The 4,830-nt window shown below is 35.1% G+C and overlaps 1 long non-coding RNA gene across 1 annotated transcript in view; it reads right to left on the reverse strand.

Annotated features, from left to right (window-relative positions):
* LOC107575262 (uncharacterized) overlaps positions 1 to 912 on the reverse strand; it is a 5,809-nt gene extending 4,897 nt beyond the window's left edge. The window contains exon 1 of the long non-coding RNA XR_001607831.1: positions 902 to 912. This is a non-coding gene — a long non-coding RNA (uncharacterized lncRNA). The remainder of the gene's footprint in view (positions 1 to 901) is intronic.
* Between the last annotated feature and the right edge of the window lie 3,918 nt (positions 913 to 4,830).

Below are 4,830 nucleotides of genomic sequence, written 5' to 3' on the forward strand. Positions count from 1 at the left end.
ATAAAAAGGCTATACATATTTATATATTTTGCTATTGTATTATGGAGTGACACTTTCATAAACTTTTCTATACTCCTCTGATTATATAATGGTAAATATTACAATATCATAGCACAACAGTGATCAGCAGTAATGATAAGCCTAATACTCACAATAAAAATAATAAGGTCATATAGATCATAACACAGTCTCGGAGGTAAGAAGTGGATTATCCTTCACCCGAAATGTTTGTCTTTTCATCCTGAAATGTGAGGCAAATGTTGGATCGCAATATGAAATGCCGACTTTAACATGGTCAGTCAGCTCCCGCCGTTAGATCTTGTAATTACACCAACTGCAACTGGCTGAAGTTGTTGAAAATTGACCAAAATTTGAGCCAAGCTCATTCGTCTTAGAACAGAGCACAGTCTTTAATAACTATTTTATTTATTTTAGTGTAGTTAGCATGTTTTGCCCTTGGCCGGCACACTGTTATGCTTTTGACAAAGGCCAGCAGTGATGAAGCTGTTATAGGGCAGAAGTCAAACAATGATTTTCATATGAGCAGGAATGAAAAAAAAAAAACGTTTTTCTTTAACCACACACTATTTTAAAAACTTTAATCACACACTATTTACACCTCAGACACACACTCACAAACTGGCATCAACCACAAACATCCAGTAATAGCCTGATGCAGAAGATGTTTCTCCACCCAACGGATCAAACCACATGTCTGTACAGAGGTAAATTAATGCGTTTTATAGATAAACATACTGTATATGCTCTGAATTTGAGACTTAAAGGGCCAAACAACAATGCTGAATTGGGATGTATGATCATGATGTAGATAAATGGTAAAAGTATTTGTATTTCAAGATTTTTAGGGACCATTTCATTAGTCCATCTCTGAATATCACACTATTAAAAAAGTTTTCACCTCATATCATCTGCATTATTTTTGTTGGAGCCAACATACAGGTATATGTGGTGATTCTCACCAATCCTAAAACTCAACCATAGACTTAGAATCTGCAGTTGTCGCAGGAGATTCCTGGTGAAGACGAGGATACTAGAAAAGGTTTAATTAAGATCACCTTCTCATATAGTGACAGGAGCATACACCACATGAACATCCTCTTCAAGTTTCTATACAAAGCACAAAACACATAAGATAAGCTAACTTGAAGCAGGTTGAGACTGGGTTGTCAGTGTTTTTAATTCAGGGTCCATATGTTACATTAGGCATCAAGTAATAACGTCACAGTGGCAAAATTGTAATTATTCAAAAGTAAAAATCACATATTGATAAGAATAATGAAATTGACAAACCAGTCGGACTCCACCAGCAAAAACAGAACAAAACAAACAAGTGAGACATTTCAGTTGTTCAGTGTCTGATCAAATCAAACTATTCACTAAAAACCCTCAACCTATAAGTGAATCCACCCACGACTGAGTTTGACCCTCCTAGTTCTTATGCTGTTTTTGCATATGATAATGTTATAGTTCTTCTGGCCCTTATTAAGACTGTTTTTAATTTCATTTTAACTGTTTTTAATGGATGAAATTTGTTTTATTTTTATCAGTTTCACATACACATACTTTTTGAAAGATAGTTCTTCTTGGACTGTTAAATGGCTAAAAGTAGAAGAATAATGCAGAGTATTAAAAGAACTACATTTCATTGAAAAATTGAGCCTAACCCTTGTGATTTTAAATGGTTGTATATATTTATTCGATTTTTAAATTGCTGTGTGTGGAACCAATGTTAAAACAGTACCAGTTTTACTGAGGTTCAGCTTCTGAGTCAAACTGGAAACTGCTGCGGTTGGCTTTCAGAAATGTGGTTTGATCTGTTGGTGGACAAACATCTTGTAGACGAGAGTGTTTGTTCACTGCATGTGTGTTCAGTTTGTAGGTGAAGAGCTTCTTCCTCTCCTGCTGTTATGAGCTTTTTAAGACCCTTTAATCTAAAAAATTACATGATGAGAAACTTTTTCTGACAAAGAGGCAGATAAATAATAACAACAAAATTATCATAAGAATGACTTAGGATTTAGAATTTGTTTAATTGATTTAGAAGTTGTTTTTGATTTCAAAGGTTATTTGGTTGGCTTAATAAAGGTAAAACGGTTCCCTTTGTGTGCACACAGTATTCAATTATATTTCCCCAAAATATTTGTCCCCACCCAAATTTTATTGTAAAATAATTTAATACTAGCCGTATAATGAGAGGTGTTGTTGGGTAACTCTCATCTGGTGTAAGTAAAGGAAGGTGTGAAATTTCCACCCACTAAGCAACCAATCAAAAAAAAAAAACTCAGTGGCCTTCAACCCTTTCATCCCGCTGACTGTTTACTGTTTTTATGTTATAGTTATATAACATAGATTATGTTATAGAATTAGTAACATTATAGTCATATAGTGGGAAAATAAATTAATCTTCCAGCTTTTAAAATGGCTAATATTCACGAGAAGGGTCTAAGTAAGGGTCTGAAACTATTGTATGCCGTAATTGTGTGAATGAATGTACAGAATCAGGAAGTTGGTTGTATGATGTTCATTAGGCTGTTCAAGATCATCCATGAGAAATGCAGTCATCTTACACTTTCAGGTGTATCCGTCCCCAAGACTGGTTCGCAGCGATCAACCTGAAGGACACGTACTTTCATGTTTCGATCCTTCTGCGCCACAGGCCATTCCTGAGGTTTGCGTAGTTTACACTCGAAGTAGATTGGTCCCTCTAAGCGAGATCCCAATTTCGTCAGTCCTCCGACGTGACGTCTCCGTTCCCTCCTTCAGGGAACGAGGGTTACATACGTAACCGAGACGTTCTCCGGTGTTTTCTGTCTTGCTCACAGTACTGAGGCTATTACCTGCTGTTAAAACTCCACCAGATGGCGCCAGTTATCAGTTAAATATATATATCTTAAAAAGTTTTGCCCAAAGTTGAAAAATGTGAATGTTAGTCAAGAATATAAGTAAAGCCGATTATCATTTGATCTTTAGTATTAATAACCGTCTGTCTTTATCTTTATCTTATAGGGCCAATAGCAGGAATAAGTGTGTTGCATTATCTGTTTAAATGAGTTTGGTATTGATCAAACAGGCATCAGGTAAGGCGTCTTTTTTTGTACATTAGCCTGTTGGTTCTTTGGCGTTTCCAGCAGCATGTATTTACAGCGCATTCTGTGAGAATGTCAGGTAAAAGTAGCTCTATAAAAGATGTGATTTTGTTCTTTGGACACTAGAGAGCGATGTTGTGCGTGTGCTACAAGTGCTAAAATGTCCAGCAGAGCAAATACAGTAGTGTGTGATGATCGTGTAGACCACTATGTAATGCACTTACATTTTCTAAGAAGGATAAAACAAGAGCAGTAATTTGCAAAAAAAAAAAAACGGGGCACGTTGGATGGATTTTAAGTTTCCATATGATAGAGAACATTTAGTTGAGTTTCTGGATGATGTGCTATTTGTGAGCCACTAAATTAAACAGAGCAACACTATTTCAGACATCACAATAACTGAGAGTACATGTGCAAAGAAAAAAATATAGATGAAATCAAAAGAGGAAAAATAAAACTGAGACGACTGCGCAGAGAATAAAAACCAAAAGGTGTGAGGCAGGGGCTTGAATGAACTCTTAAAGTCAGCTCCAGTAGATACAGTATCTGATCATCGTTTTTGGGAACATTTGAATCCGACTTCTGCAAGGAAACACAAACTCAATCAGGGACCTGCTGATATGACAGAAAATGAATAGCAGACCAGCTTTAGGTTTCTCTCTGAACAACATTTACAACAAAACATGTTTGGCCTTCACTCATATAGCTTCACATTAAGATTCACACGTTTGTCGATAGACTTCATATTTTGATTGTGTTGAAACCTTTGGTTATTGGTAATTTACTTCAGTGTCTGGTGATTAGGAAATGCAAGATCAGTGTTAGCTTATACAGTATATTGTGGTAACCTACATTGAATTTTCCCATGGAATTGTATAAATGTAATTCCTACTATTATGGTTGATAATGTACTTGGCTTTGTTTCTTTCAAAGTCTTTCAAATCAGATCAAGACATATGGCTTGTCTACTGATTATTACATCAGAGTAAATAAGCAAGAAGATTGTTAAGGTAACCTACTCTGCAATCCTAAGGCTGTGTGTCCACCAAAGCATTATTTTTTTCCTGAGGCTAGTGTATTACAGGCTAATAATAATAATAATAATAATTATTATTATTATTATTATTATTATTATTTCCTCAGTGGAAGCACGGCATATTTAAAATGTAAAAAATGTATTAAAATTAAATGTAAAACTTAATACACATAGTTGGATCAAATGGACATATGATCTACTGTAGCCTTATATTCACTGTAGATTTTCATATATACAGGAGATTGAGTGATATATATGCTGTTTTGAATTTATATATAAAGTGACATTCAGATATTAACCATATTTAGCCTATCAGGCATGCAGTGTAATCATATGGACCATTGATGAAATATCTGCTGTAATATATTGGTTACAGAACAGTGTTCAGTGATACAACATGATACACATCTCTTCCCCATGGCTTGTAAAATCCTACACATAACAGATAATGGTCTGGGCCGGTGGCTTGTGTTCATGCAGGGAACATGATGTGATGTGTATCATGTTTTACAACATTTTTGTTCACTGAACTCATGTTGGTGTGTTGAAATTTACAACATGATGATCATTTAAAATGTAGCCTAATGGAATTCCCATTGGATGATCCATCAAAAATCTTTTACAGAGATATAAATAAATAAATAAATCCAGAGTATGAGTGTATGAGTTGGTTTGCCAGGTAAAAAT

Source organism: Sinocyclocheilus grahami, unplaced genomic scaffold, assembly GCF_001515645.1.
Source record: "Sinocyclocheilus grahami isolate Dianchi unplaced genomic scaffold, SAMN03320097.WGS_v1.1 scaffold2533.1, whole genome shotgun sequence".
Classification (NCBI taxonomy): domain Eukaryota; kingdom Metazoa; phylum Chordata; class Actinopteri; order Cypriniformes; family Cyprinidae; genus Sinocyclocheilus; species Sinocyclocheilus grahami.